Below are 14,604 nucleotides of genomic sequence, written 5' to 3' on the forward strand. Positions count from 1 at the left end.
AATCTTCTAAAACTCATTAAGAACAGCAGGTGTCTGTGGCATTTGAGCTATGACCCACTCCCACCATCCACCTCCAGCTCAGCATGACAGAAATTCCACTCTGAGTGGGTGCTGCCACGAAGACAGGAATCCCTCTTCCTCTAGTTCCCAGTTGAGGGGTGTGGTCTCTCCCCAGGAGGGGCAGTCCACCAGCATTTTTTGTCCTTCCCCCCAGAACCACATTGCAGAGGCAAGTGCACCCGAGTGGAGTAAAGGCTCTATACCAGGCAGGGCGCTAAATGCTGGCAAAGATGCTGAGAACCTGGGTCACCCATACATAGCTATTGGGAATGTAAAATGGTACAGTCGCTCTGGAAAAGAGGATGATAGTTTCTTACAAAACTAAAAATGCTTTCTATACAATCCAGCAATTGTACTCTTGGGCTCTGTTCGTACAAAAACTTGCACATGAATGTTCATAGCTTTATTCATAGTTGGCAAAAATTGGAAAGAACCCAAATGTCTCTCCATGGGTGAATGGTTAACCAAACTGTGCAACATCACACCATGGAATACAACTCAGCAGTGGAAAAGAGCTGATATACTAATCAACTTGGAGGGATCTCAAGAAAATTACACTGAGTGAAAAAAGCCTATCTCAAAAGGTTATCTACTGTATGATTCCATTTATGTAGAATTCTTGCATGACAAAATGATAGAAATAGAAAACAGATTAGTGGTTGCCAGGGATTGGAGATGAGTAGCTATGGCTATGCAAGGGTAGCATGTGGGATCCCTGTGATGGAACTCTTCTGTCTTGAACGTATCACTTGAATGTACCCATGTGATAAATTGCATAGGACAAAATACACACATACACACAAATAAGTGTGTGTAAAACTGGTGAAATATGAATAAGTCAGTGGATTGTATCCATATCAATTTCTTGTCTGTGCTGTTGTAATGCAGGGAATTTACTATAGAAGAAAACTGGGTGAAGAGTACATGGGATTTCTCTGTATCACCTCTTACAACTACATGTAAATCTGCAATGATCTCAAAATAGAAGTTTTTTTTTTTTTTTTTTTTGACCGATAAGGGGATCGCAACCCTTGGCTTGGTGTCATCCACACCACACTCAGCCAGTGAGCTCACCGGCCATACCTATATAGGATCCGAACCCGCAGCCTCGGCACTAGCAGCACTGCACTCTCCCGAGTGAGCCACGGGGCTGGCCCAAAATAAAAGTTTCTTTAATAAAAGTGAATTGATACCAGAAAAAGTTGAATGATCAATTGGTTTTTAGGTAAGCTCAGCTGAGCTAGTTACCTCATCACTACTAACCATTTGAACTGGAGAATTTCCTTTAGTTCACCTTATTTTGGTCCTTTAAGAAATGAAAGACACTAAAAATAGTGTTTGAGGGCTACTTTCTCCAGCTGTGGTCCCGTGGTAGCTAACAGGTTGAGAAATTTGTTTTTATTAAACATAGGTCTTGCCACAGAAGTGATTTGGTGCTGTGCAAAGCACACAGTTCATGGTGTCACAAGTATGGAAGCAAATCCTGCCTTTCCTCCTGTGGGAGATGTGCAATAAGATAGTAATTTGCCCTCTGTCAAAGTCAGGGCTGTAAATTGGTGTAATGATAATAACATCTGACAGAATTTTGTAAAAATTAAATGTGATAAAATATGTAAGCAAATAGCCTCAGTGAAGGATTAAACAATTATTGCTGTTAAAATTGTGGGAGCTAATAAAAATAAATAAACAAACAAAAAGGGGTAGTGGGGTAGAAGACACAACAATCACAGCAATTCCTTGAACTTGTTAAGACAAGTGAACAGATATGATGTTGATGTACGAGAGGGGAAGGAGGAATTGGTAAAGCAACATGAAAATCAGCTGCATTGTATGTTGATAAATTAAAATTTTTTAAAAATTAAAATAAAACCATAATGGTGCTTCAGAGCTTACCTAGCCAAATCCTAAATTTTGTAAATGATAAGTCGGAGGTCAGGAGAAGGGACTGTCTGAGAGTAAACAGAGCAGGTGCTTTGGAAGACCAGCTCTGCTCTTAGAAAGATTTTAAGCCTTTGAAGGAAATCACCTCTTATGACACTTCTTTTTAATTTAATTTATTTATTTATTTATTTTGCCTCCTGGAACACCAACATTTCCTTCTAGGATCTTTTAGTAAAGGAGAAACATAGCCGCTAATGGCTAATGGAAAATATAAAGTATGAAAAACCAGCTAAATCATGTACATCTCTACTAAACAGGAAAGAGAAGACTTCGTATGGGTCAGAATTTACTACTTCTTTTTAATCTCTTCACTGCACCCAGACGATACTACACACAATATAGGTGTTTCATAAATGAGAACAGACTCAATTACCAAAGAAAATTGCATAGGCAAATTCTAACAATATACATTCATTTCATACACAATTTTTTGTCATATTGTTAGTCCCAGTTTGAAAACCAGCACAGCTTTTCTTCCCTTCATCTCAACTGAAAGAGAGCAGAGTTCAGGAGTTCTAGACATTCATTTCTAATTTTATGTGTTGATACAGTTGAGCACATCAGTCAATGTTTAATTCACGGATGCCTAAATTCTATCAGCTTAGTCATTGTCTCTACCTTTGTAAAATGAGGTTTTTTGGTCTTTTCCCTTATGGAAGAGGACCACGTGTTAAAACTAATAAGTTTTTCTTGGGGACTATCAGGACATCTTACATTTTCATTCTATTTCTATAAAGACATTCTGAATAAAAACAGGATTTTGTTATATACCAGTGTTTTAGATCTCCAAGTCTACCTGTCTTAAGACTTTTTGTACGGCTTTATAGGCCTGAATTTTCAAGCTCTTACCTGAGCCAATAATAAGAAGTATATTTAAGAAGATGCCTTTTTTTTTTTTTTTTTTGAGCCCCTGGAACAAGAACATATTCATCTTTATTTATGCATGTTCTGATAACTTCATACAACTTTATTTGTCCTATAGAATAACGAGTTTCATTGGTAAGCTAGACCTGCTGAAACAATAATGTTAAGTTCCCTAAGGCTTTTCTCTGCCATAATATCAGCTTTCCTGGACTTTATTGTGTCACCACAATTCCTCAGGGCTTTGTAATAATAAAAACTTCTACATGTACAGCTCTTCAAATTTTTCAAAGCATATTAACCCATATAATTTTATCCTGTGACTGATTTTGGATGCTACTTTTTTTTCTTTTTAAAAGGTGAAGATGAAAAGAGACTGTGTTCTCATACATGAAGCTCGGACCAAAAGCCAGCGTCTTTTGGACTCTGCCTCGGTTCCTTCCCCAACTGGTAATCAACACTCACAACTACTTGCTCTGAGCTTTCCAGAAGGTTGTATCAGTTGCTTCAGAACAGACTCCACCTAGGTCTACCAATGTGAAATGTTACATCTCAGGAGACATGGCCTCTCAGCTGGTTGGGTGTTCAACCGTAAACTGAATAAAAGTGGACTCAGTCAAGTGGGTGGTCAGACAAGAAGACATGGAAGTTCATTTCTAAAACTGAAATTCTGTGATTGTAACCAAATGCTTTCTTTAGTCTAAACTACAGTTTTTTTAGTAAATTCTTTCTTATCTTTCTTCTTCCTTACAGATTATGATGGTTAAAAAGAATAAAAAAAAACAAAACAAAACATGCTGACGGTGTACAAGAAAGCATTTATGGCATATAAATATTTTCCTCATTTCTTGAGCCAATACTCCACTCCATTAATAAAATGTTTATTGTTTTCCAGTTATTTGCTACCAGTTCTCCTCTCTTTAATCCACCCTCTTTATCAATGCTGGCCATCAGAACTTCCTGCAGCGGTAGAAGGGTGCCGTCTGTGCTATGCACATTAGCTATGAAGCACACAAAATATGGTTATAGCAACTAAGTGACTCAATTTTTAATTGCATTTAATAAACTTTAATTTAATTAGCTACATGTGACTAGTGGCTATCATATTTTACAGAACAGCCTATAAGACTATCAAAGTAATGTAATAGTCCGAAAAACAACTTTGTTGCCCTGCTTTAAAATTTCTTCTGGGTCCCATTTGTGAATGAAGGGTGGCAGAATATGCCACCCCAAAATATGCCACCTTGGCATAAGGATTACTTTGAACTAAAATCACTTAAAGAAAACAGCAGATGCAAGAAAAACACTCTGACCATCCTTCCTTTCTCTTAAAAGGAGATGAAATTCCCATGTGAAATATGTCCTCCCTATACCAAAAGGGAAGCAAAATTCTTATCAAGGACGAGAAGGTGAAACCAAGAGAATTCTGTACATACCTTGTAAACGATTTCATATCTTCCTTTTCCCTCTCCACATGGTTTAACTCCTTTTTCACAATTGCCTCTTTTATTCAACTTACTATGTACACATTCAGGTTTCAACACTTCTTTGAGTTTCATTCCTTTTGAGGGCTCCCATGTCATGTCAAACTTATAAATTTCTATGTCTTTCTCTTGTTAATCTGTCTTACGTCAATTTAATTCTCAGACCAAAAACCCTGAAAGTGAAAGGTGAAGTTTTGTCTCCCCTGTACCCACATCAGTGTTTCTCAAACATCTCTGTCAAAATACTAACAGTAAAAGCTAGAGAGCATATTCCTAAACCTCGTTTAACTTAAAACTAGACAAGTTGGAAATTAAATTAGAGTATACTTTTTATCTTTAAAATATGTGTGAATTTTGCCATTCTCTACATGATTAACCAAGTCTCTATTAATATATAAAGGTTTAAAATGTCTTGCCATCAGATAAAAGAACAAAAGTTTCCTACTTCATTGATTAACGGGTGAGAAGCCATTGCACTAATGATATCACTAATGAAATTAACTACTAACAATTTGAGGAAATCAAGCTGAATGAAAGACTGCTGCTGCTGCTGCTGCTGAAGCACATATCAGATTTGACACCCAATCAATTTCTCTTCTGGGTATGTGTCATAATATTTTGAGAACTGAAATTCACATAAGTATGTGGTTAGAAATGGCAATAATTTTTTCATTACTTTACGAATTGTGTCAGAATAATTGCCATAATGTTGCCAAAAGTGGTGGTGGGTGAAAAATAATTTTAGATGTTTGTTGGGGGATATTTTTACACCATACCAGTTTACTGAGAAGTAAAATTTCTGGTGTCATATATGGTCAATGACACAATGCTTTTACTTTAAAAAAAAAAAAACTTCTTAAACTTACTTTTTTAGTGTATGAAGATAGCCGATATTTTTTATTTTATTGTAAATATTGTAATTTTCATTACATAAAAAATATATCCTAAACTCACTTTGAGAATCAGTTTTTCGATAATATAAACAGTACATCTGTAACATGAAAAAAATTAATATACTACTCACAGAAGAGTGAAATAAGAGTATAATAAGTTCTTTATTTTCTGTAATTGAAATAAACCACTTTATGAGATCCACGAATGGTAGAGAATGGTATGTTTAAATTTGACAATTAAAACTAATGCATATCTTCTCACTTAAAACACTCTCTTCAAGGAAATATTCAGTCAGTTTAAAACACACCTTCTTTTGAGGGCTTTCTCCTGCCCACTTCCTTTTTCCTAAGGAATCTGCTTCGTAGCAATGAAGCAGGGCCTCTAGTTTATCAACCTTGAAGGAACCATCAAGCAAGCTTTCCTTTGCTTTGGGATTCTGCTTTTCATGTCATTGCTTCTAGCTATGTTGTCTCTTTATATAGCAGCAAGATTTCTTGTGGGTTTTTTTTTAAATATGTACAATTTTTTAAAAATATCATCGCAACAGCAATGGCTGTTATTTGCATGCCTCAATCACAACAAGCTCCATGTTTTAAATGAACATCTAAGTATATCTTTCTCTCTTAGTATGTCTTTTAATTTGGTTTTTCTGTGCATTTTTCTAGCCATGGTTGTCGTAGTACTCTTCTCTGTGTCAGTGCAATGGGTCAGGTTGCTCTTAACTCTTCTCATTACCATGAATATTTACACTGGCTACAAACATTCTATATATATCCACTGATCTACATTCCCAGTTGTCTTTATAATTTTAAATTGTATGCTTTTGAAATGTAAATGGACTGACAGTAAGAATCATCTAAAACTTCCATACAGTTTCAAAACTTCTGCATTATTACAGAACACACCACAGAGAGTGGAGCAAATCATGCCATAACCACGTGTTTATAAACGAATATTTCTTTGGTTGCAGTTGTAGGAGAAAGTTAATTACATCTGTGAACTATGTTTGTGTATGTGTGTAACAAAAATTTAATAAAAATGATACTACTGATTTATAAATTGGTGAACATGTTTATCAAAAAACTTACTGTAGGTGACCCTTCCAGGATTCATGGAGGCAGCTCATGTTTTCCAGCGAGCCTGTCTCCTAAACTGGAACCAGGTATGTCAATCTGTGACATTCACATACTTGGTGGACACTGTGAGACTCCCCCCCCCCCTTAAACCCTTTTCCAGAAAGAGCTTTTTGTCCCGCCTGTATTCAGTAGCTACTAGGTCCTTCAGGTTCAGGCTCAACTGCAGAGAGACTCCTTGTCCAAGGTCATGCACTACCTGAGAAGATCCACACCCAAACTGATAGCTGAACGCTGGGTCACTTCAACCCAATGTGGAACAAACACTGACAGCATTTCCATTTCCAGGTTTCTCCATAGAGTCTGCGGAGGTTATCACAGGATCTATTTTGCTGCTTGACTTCTATCTGAGTTCAGTCCTGCATCCTTGCCTTTCCTTCCACAGTAAACTTCCTGCACACTAAGCTCAGTCTCAGTTGCTGCTTCTTGGAGAATTCAACCTATAGTAGCATAATCTCACCTTCCCAAAATATTAGAGTCCGTTTTTTACAGTCATGATACCACCATAAAAATTACCTGATTTTCTAGTTACTCACTGTGCATAAAATTTTATACCATCTGGCCCCATGGTTCTCAATAGCCTGGATATATAGCTTTTTTAATATTGGTATCCAGACCAATTAACTCTGGGGGTGAACCCTAGGAATCAGTGTTTTTTGAAAGCACTCCATGGGATTCTAAAGTGCTGCCAGGATTAAGAACATTCTAGGCTTTCAGGAAAATGTATAGAATTAACCTTATACTATATATTATATAGAATAAGGTGGAAGAAAAGGATTCTGCTGCCCATGCTTGTGCTTACGTATGCTAAAACATGTTCCCACCACCTAGGCCAGTCTGCGCACATACTCATCACCTCTGGTTCTATGTATGTTCCAGCAGGTGATCTACTTGGGCTCCTGGTTAAGGCCAGCTTCTCCATCTGTGCAATGAATCCCATCTTCTCAAGGACTTCTCTCTAGAAAGTCCCCCCTCCTGGTCTGCATCATTTTTCTTTTCTTTCTTTCTCTATTGCAGTATTTCCATTAGCATGCGAACACACAGAGATGTCTTCAGTCTTTACAAAAAGAAAAACTTCAACTCACATCCTTCTCCAGCTAATTCCAGCCTTCCAGCTACCGCCCAATTTCTCCACTCCTTTCTCAGGCAAACATCTTCAAACAGTTGATGATATGCACTTTCATCATTTCCTCACCTTCCATTCTTTCCTGGTCCTACTTAAATCAGGCTTTTATCCCAACTTTTCAAGCAAAGCTGCTCTTATCAAGGTTAGAGTGACATCTACATTGCCCGACTCAGTGGTTAATTCTCAGTCATATCACTAAACCCATCAGGAATCTTTGTCACCGTCCATCATTCCTTCCTCAAGACACTGTTTCAAGTGTCTGGTGTTCTGGATAGCACACTCTCTTTTCTTGTTGCTTTTGGCAGCTGCTCAGTCCTGGGATCCAAACCCTTGACCTTGGTGTTAACAGCACCACGTTCAAACCAACTGAGCTAACCGGCCAGCCTCTCTCTTGAGAGTATCTTCCTACCCTAATGGCTCCTTCTTCTCAGTCTCCCTTGCTGGCTCCTCTTCATCTTCCCCACTTGTACACATACTTTGCTGAAGGGTCTATCTCTTCTCTTTGCTGTCTGTATTTGCTCCTTAGGGGATTATCCCAGTTTTATGGTTTTAAATACCATCTTTATGCTTGAGGTTCCCAAATGTAAATTCCCAATATAGACTATACCCCTGAATTCCAAGCTTATTTATCCCAGCTACCAATTTAAGTCTCCACTTGGATATCTAATTGTCATGTCACACATATTATGCCCCAAACAAAACATAACTCCTCCTTAACCTGTTCCTTCTTCAGTCTTCTCAGTCTCAATAAATAGCAACTCCAACCTAGTTGCTTTCACCAAAATCTTTAAAGTTAATCTTAACTGTTCTCTTTGATTCCATGCCACAAAATCTGTTAGCTCTACCTTTTAGAATAGGACCACTTCCCATCACTGCCCTACTGCCACCCTGCTAAGCAACTATCATCTCTCAAAATAAATCCCAATGTCCTTCTTGGCCCAGGCTACCTGTTCAGGTAAATCCTCTCCAGCTCTCCTCCAGGAATATCTGTCTCACAGAATGCATGTACCACTGTACTTTGGAATGTCAATGTTTCCCACTAGACTTTGAGCAGGTTGTCTCTTTATCCCCATTCACAGTGCAGTGCCTGAGCACAAATTTAAGGTTTCAATAAATGGTAAAGGATGAATAATGAATGAATGAATATTACAGTATTGACTCCAATGGATAAAGAGATACATTGATTTGCTTGACAGAATATTCAAGAGGTTATTATTAGCTACATTCACTGTGCATGCCAACTGGAAAGAATTTCACACTTGCTCTGATGTATTCATTTTTCTCCTTGATTCAGTTGGTAGGACTAAATTGTCTTTTTTCTTTTCAGAGGCTGATTAATTTAAACAAAAGGGCATGTGTGGTGACCCTCACAGTACACTGACCAAGTTAGTTGACTCCTATAATTCAATATGTACGAAGAAATCCTGTTGAATCAAGACAGGAGCTAATAAAGCCAACAAAATCAGTCCTAAAAGTTTAGAAGGTCCCTAATAATCTATATATTTTTAAATTATCTCAAAATTGCTTATAAAGAGATTAGGTAGCTGTTACATATTCCTGGATTACTCAAGTTGGCAAGATACAATCTTTTCAAAGTTTTGGCCATTTTTATTTTTTATTTTTTATGTAGATCTACTCAATATTAGTTCAGAGATGCTTGCACCTGGTCCAAAATTAAAATTAATGTGAATTTCCCTAATGAGAATGACTTCATGTTCTGCATTTACATTAATTCTCAACACGCTGGCTTAAAATTGTTTTGAATTAGAGTTTCATAATTAGGACTTAACATTTAAATCATATTCAGGAGACTGTGCATATGGTTAAACAGACTGACAGAATAAATTATCAACTAACAAAATAGTAATCTATTACTTTAAGGCATTTGGTAAGTCACATTGTGGTTATTCTTTTTCATCTTCTTATAAAAATATTCTCTTAGGCTTCTTAACCACAGTTGACCCCCCTCATTTAACCCTCGACATTTGCTCACAGTGATTTCACCATCCCATCCCAGGCTTCAAACCATAGTGATGTCCTATGGGCCAATGACACAAAAGGAAAATTCAGTAAAATACTTAATATGTTTGTTCATGTTTTTACTAACCTGAGCTCTGCTCTCTTTTTCCCCAAGCATAGCTCAGCCTCCAGTAGTGCTTGTTTCAACTTAAAATATCACCTTCCCAATATTCTATTTAGAAATTGGCAAGCCACAAAATCGGGTGTTCACACATTTGCTTTTGAAATTTGAGCACCACTTTACTGGTTATCGTTCCTTTTAACCTTTCCATCTTCCATTCCTTTCCAGCTTGATTGTATCCTAGCACTGTCTCTTTGCCTCTGGTTCAGGGTTTTACAACCTCAGCACTACTGACATTTTGGGCCTGATGATTCCTTGTCATGGGGGCTGTCCTGCACATTGTAGGATGTTCAGTAGCATTCCTGGGCTCTACCTACTACAGATGCCAGTAGCAACTCCTCCCACCCTCACCCTGGTTGGAACAACCAACAATGTTTTCACACATGATCAAGTGTCTTCAAATTGCTCCCACTGAGAATCGCTGCCCTGCGACAACTGAAGCTAAAGGTCTTTCCAAATGACAGCTACTGAGGATCACTGGGATTCATATCCACATTATCTTAATCCACAATGCACTGTCTTTCCCCTAAAATGAGAAATCTTGCACTAGATAGATGCCCATTTAGCCAGTTTGGTGTGCTCCTGGAGATCATGAGTGTAATGACATGTGATTGTTAATTTTATACCTTAATTTGAAGGATGTTTTTGGATGAGATTAACATTTAAATCAGTAAACTTTGAGTAAAGCAGATTGCCCTCCAAAATGTGGGTGGGCCTCATTCAATCAGCTGAAAGCCAAAGAGGAACAAAAAGATCAGCCTCCCCAATCAAGAAGGAAATTCCAGCAGACAGCCTTGGGACTGGAACAGCACCATCAGCTCTCCTGTGTCTCAAACCTGCTGGCACACTCTGCAAATTTTGCACTTGCCAACCTCCATAATTGCCTGAGTCAGTTCTTTATAAGATATGTGTCTGTATATACACTATTAGATCTGTTTCTCTGGAGAACCCTACCTACTACATAATTGAATAATAGTAAGTTTTTCTTCCCCTCCATACACACTCTCCCTCTAGTCAGCAGGGCCATCTACATTGTGTTGAGAAGGATAAAAAAAAAGGCTTATGTTTTTTGACTACTGAATGTTGTCAAAGAATAAAAAGGGAAGATTTAAGGGAATTAACATCCAGAGTATCTATAATAATAAAAGAATTATAAAGAAAGTAGAGGAGCTGAGAGGGGTGGGGTGAGAGACTGTGGCCCGGACCTGGCTGAGCTGTGTTTGGGGGTCACGTGGATGGTTGCAGAGCCCTGCAAACACTGCGGGGCCATGGGAAGAGCTTGGGAGCCAGTTCAAGGCCAGAGGAGACCATGTGAGGGAGCTCCTCATATCACCTGGATGGAAAACCACATTGACTGAAATCTTGTGACTACAGTGTGTCCACCATCAGCTCCCTACGTGTTGCCCAATTCAGTGCTCCAAGAATTTTCAGAGGTCCATACAAACTACTTGATGTGGAAGCAATCCCTATTTTTCAATGGCCAGAGCAATTATAAGCCTCTTCCCAGAACAGAGGGCTGGGTTCCTCAGAACTCAGAGATAAGCAGAGGAAAGCTGCTGCATAGGTGAAATCATGAATGTTCGTGCTGTGCTTTCTCATGCTGAGAACGATGTCCAGTGATAAAGAAAGGTCACAGGATGGGAATACAGGTCTTTACTATGTTGAATAGAGCAGAAAATGCTGCAAAGTAAAATATAATACAGAGATAAGCAGGATTGCCTTTAATATGGCTTTCTGAGTTCTGAGAAATCCAACCTTCCTACAACTGCTTTGTTTTAAATCATGGGTTGCTTTTCTGATGGGATACTCTTTTTCAAAAGAACGGACCTCTACTTACATGGAGACAATGTACCTATATTGTGATACCTGTAGGTTCTTAGCTTATTTGCACGAATAAAATTATTTCTGTCAATAGTCCATCACATGAAAATGACTACACGTAATTCGCCGATTTTGAAGCACATGTTTGGAATAATCTGACTTAAAATATAGGTTGATCTACGCTATTACCCAGAAATTCCATTCATTATAGGGGAAAAGACATAAGGAAATACCCAAGATAAATGAGTATATGTGTCCAACAAAATATATGGACAAGAAGATACATGGAAGCTTTATTCATTATAGACCAAAGCTGGAAACAACACAAATAACCATCAGTGGAGACTGCATAAACAAATGTAGGTTTGTGCATATGGTAGAATACTATATACTACTAAAAAAAATGATTGAACTATTGATACTCACAATATGAATGAATGTCAAAAACATTATGTTGAGAGAAAGAAGCCAGACATAAAAGCATATACTGTATGATCCATTTACATGAATTTCAACAATAGACACAACTAATTAATGGTTATATAACCAGAATAGTGGATAACTCTGGATGGGGCAAAATTGACTAGAAAAGTGATGAAAATATTCTAAAGCTCAATCTGGGTGGTGGTTCTCAAGTGTTTAGATATGAAAACTTCACCAAGCTATGTAACTAATAATAGTAGACTTTAGTGAATGTATGTTATGTCTTGATTTTTTTGACATTATAGAGAGAGAGAAACAGCTGTGCATAAAATTCATCTCATAGAGCCTCAGGGAAAATAACTAAAAAACAAAGGCCATCATGCTCTGGTCTGGATTGTCTGAAACTGGGGTCCCTGCTCAGTTAAAGAGTCATTGTGCTACGTGCTCATATGATGTAATCAGAAAAAATTATTCAAGCATGAAGGCTAAGTGGAAAATTATAGAGATGGCTAAGTGAAGCATCAGACCTCGATTTGTGTCTAGCTGCCTCTCACATAGCGCATTAATTTTCCATTGCCACTGTTAACAGGTAACCACAAACTTAGAGGCTTTTAAGCAACAAAAATATCTTACCTGTTTCTTAAGGTCAGAAGACCAGGCTGGTTTCTCTGCTCCCAATTTCAAGGCCAAAATCAAGGTGTCAGCCAGCTGGGCTCTTATCCAGAGGCTCTGGGAAGACTTTGTTTCCAGGCCCAGTGGTAGATCCCTGTTTCCTCAATGGTTGTCAGCTACGGATCTCCCTCAGCCCTGAGAGCTCTATATCTCCTCCTGCTAATAGTCCCTTGCATCTCAGAGCCGACAATGACAGGTCAAATCCTTCTCGTACAAAAATAATAAAGGCATAGAAAGAGATATACAGCATGTTCTCACTCATAAGTGGTAGCTTAAATAAATTAATTAATAAATAGACAACAGTAACAAGTTGAACTTTCAGGAGAGAGAGGTACTTCTTTAAAACGATCAAACAAGAGTGCATATTCCTATTTTTATTGATTGATTTTAATTCTTCAGTGAACATAACTTCACAGAATATTTATTCTCTTTATAAATGAAAGAATAATAATGGTGATCCCAGTTGATGTACATGGATGTGTATCTAGTTATAAAATATTGGTTTTATTTCTCTTTGGGTATATTACCCATAAATTATGGCTCTGTATTTCCATGTTTCTTTAAGAGGAAATAATAGGTATAGGGAATTGAGAGTAACACCTCCTTAAAACAAAAAATAGGTTGTAACTATACCAAGTACAGAAAGGACTGATCAGTATCTACAATCACACCCAATAACCAGATAGAAAGATGGTTTAAGATAATGGGTTAACCAGAATTCCCAAGACAAAAGCCGCCTGTGTAGCTCACTCCTCCTTCCTCTAAAGAGATGAATCCTCTGAATAACCTGGTTAATGATGATGGGATGATAACAAGGCTGAATAAAGTAAGACAGCTGCAGAGCTAGGGCTAATGTCAGAATCTTGCCGACGGAGCCAATTGTCGAGCTAGGACTGGGTCTGGAGCTCACAGACCCCTCAAGCCCATTGTCCAGACTGGGTCACAAACCCTTCACACACAGGTCTAGGAGCCAGGTAACTGGCCAAAAGGTCCTTGGAGCCATAGGTTTGAGAGCATGGCCACGTGGAGCGGGCACTGGAGGCAGTAGATGCCAGCCAGCCAAGGCGGTGGCACTGCGCATGCACACTAACTCCACCCACACACAACTTATTTACAAAGAATGTGCCACACCACCCCAACCAGACCTAAGGCGAGGCGGCCTGATTATTCTATTTTCCCTAAAACAGCACACCAAGATGAGACATCCTTCTACTATACTTTATTGACATGGGGATTGAATAAGGATGTGTTAGGGGATGGACAAAGTGGAGATGCGGAAGGCAAGCAAACAAGGCTGGTATTTTATACTTTTTATTTTATATAAGCCAGACTCCCTATTATGTCCTTGAGCCTTATCCAGATTCTCAAGCTGGGACTCCCCAGGAGGAATAAAGTGAATGTAGGGCATTGTTTCCTCCTTGTTACTGAGGATGACAGCTGATTATGTGGGGAATACTTGACAGAATTTGATTTGGAGCCAGTGATTTGGCACTTCCTAAAGATGAACCTCTTGGCTTAAGATTAATGGCAATGCTCAAACAGAAATACCACCTTATCACAAAACACATATGAGAATTATGATTCACTTCTCCATGGTAATGAGAGAACTTAAATATTTTAGGTTCTTTTTATTTATAATTGGAATATGCCAGTCTAGAAAAGAATGTAGCTTAAAGTATTGATACTGATACACAACCCTGCTGAAATTGCCCACATATGCTTTTAAATATCCTTAAATAACCATACACTAGACATTTTCAAACAATAGGTGGGTAACTAATGACTGTGGTTTAAAATGAAATTAATATTCCAACTCCAGGATTCCACTCATCCTTGTAATTCCAGGTGCAAATCTATTCTTTATGAAATCCAAGCAATGACGACAGACTAGAAATGACTTTACAGCTAGTAAGTATTATATTTTAAAAAATTAGAAAAATACATATACACATGATTTTATTATTAGCATAGGAAACAGTGGCCTATCATGAGTTTTTGAGCTCTGCCCATCCTCAAGATTCTTTCAACTGTAGAAAAAAAAATTAGCAA

This window comes from Cynocephalus volans, chromosome 1, assembly GCF_027409185.1.
Source record: "Cynocephalus volans isolate mCynVol1 chromosome 1, mCynVol1.pri, whole genome shotgun sequence".
Taxonomy (NCBI): domain Eukaryota; kingdom Metazoa; phylum Chordata; class Mammalia; order Dermoptera; family Cynocephalidae; genus Cynocephalus; species Cynocephalus volans.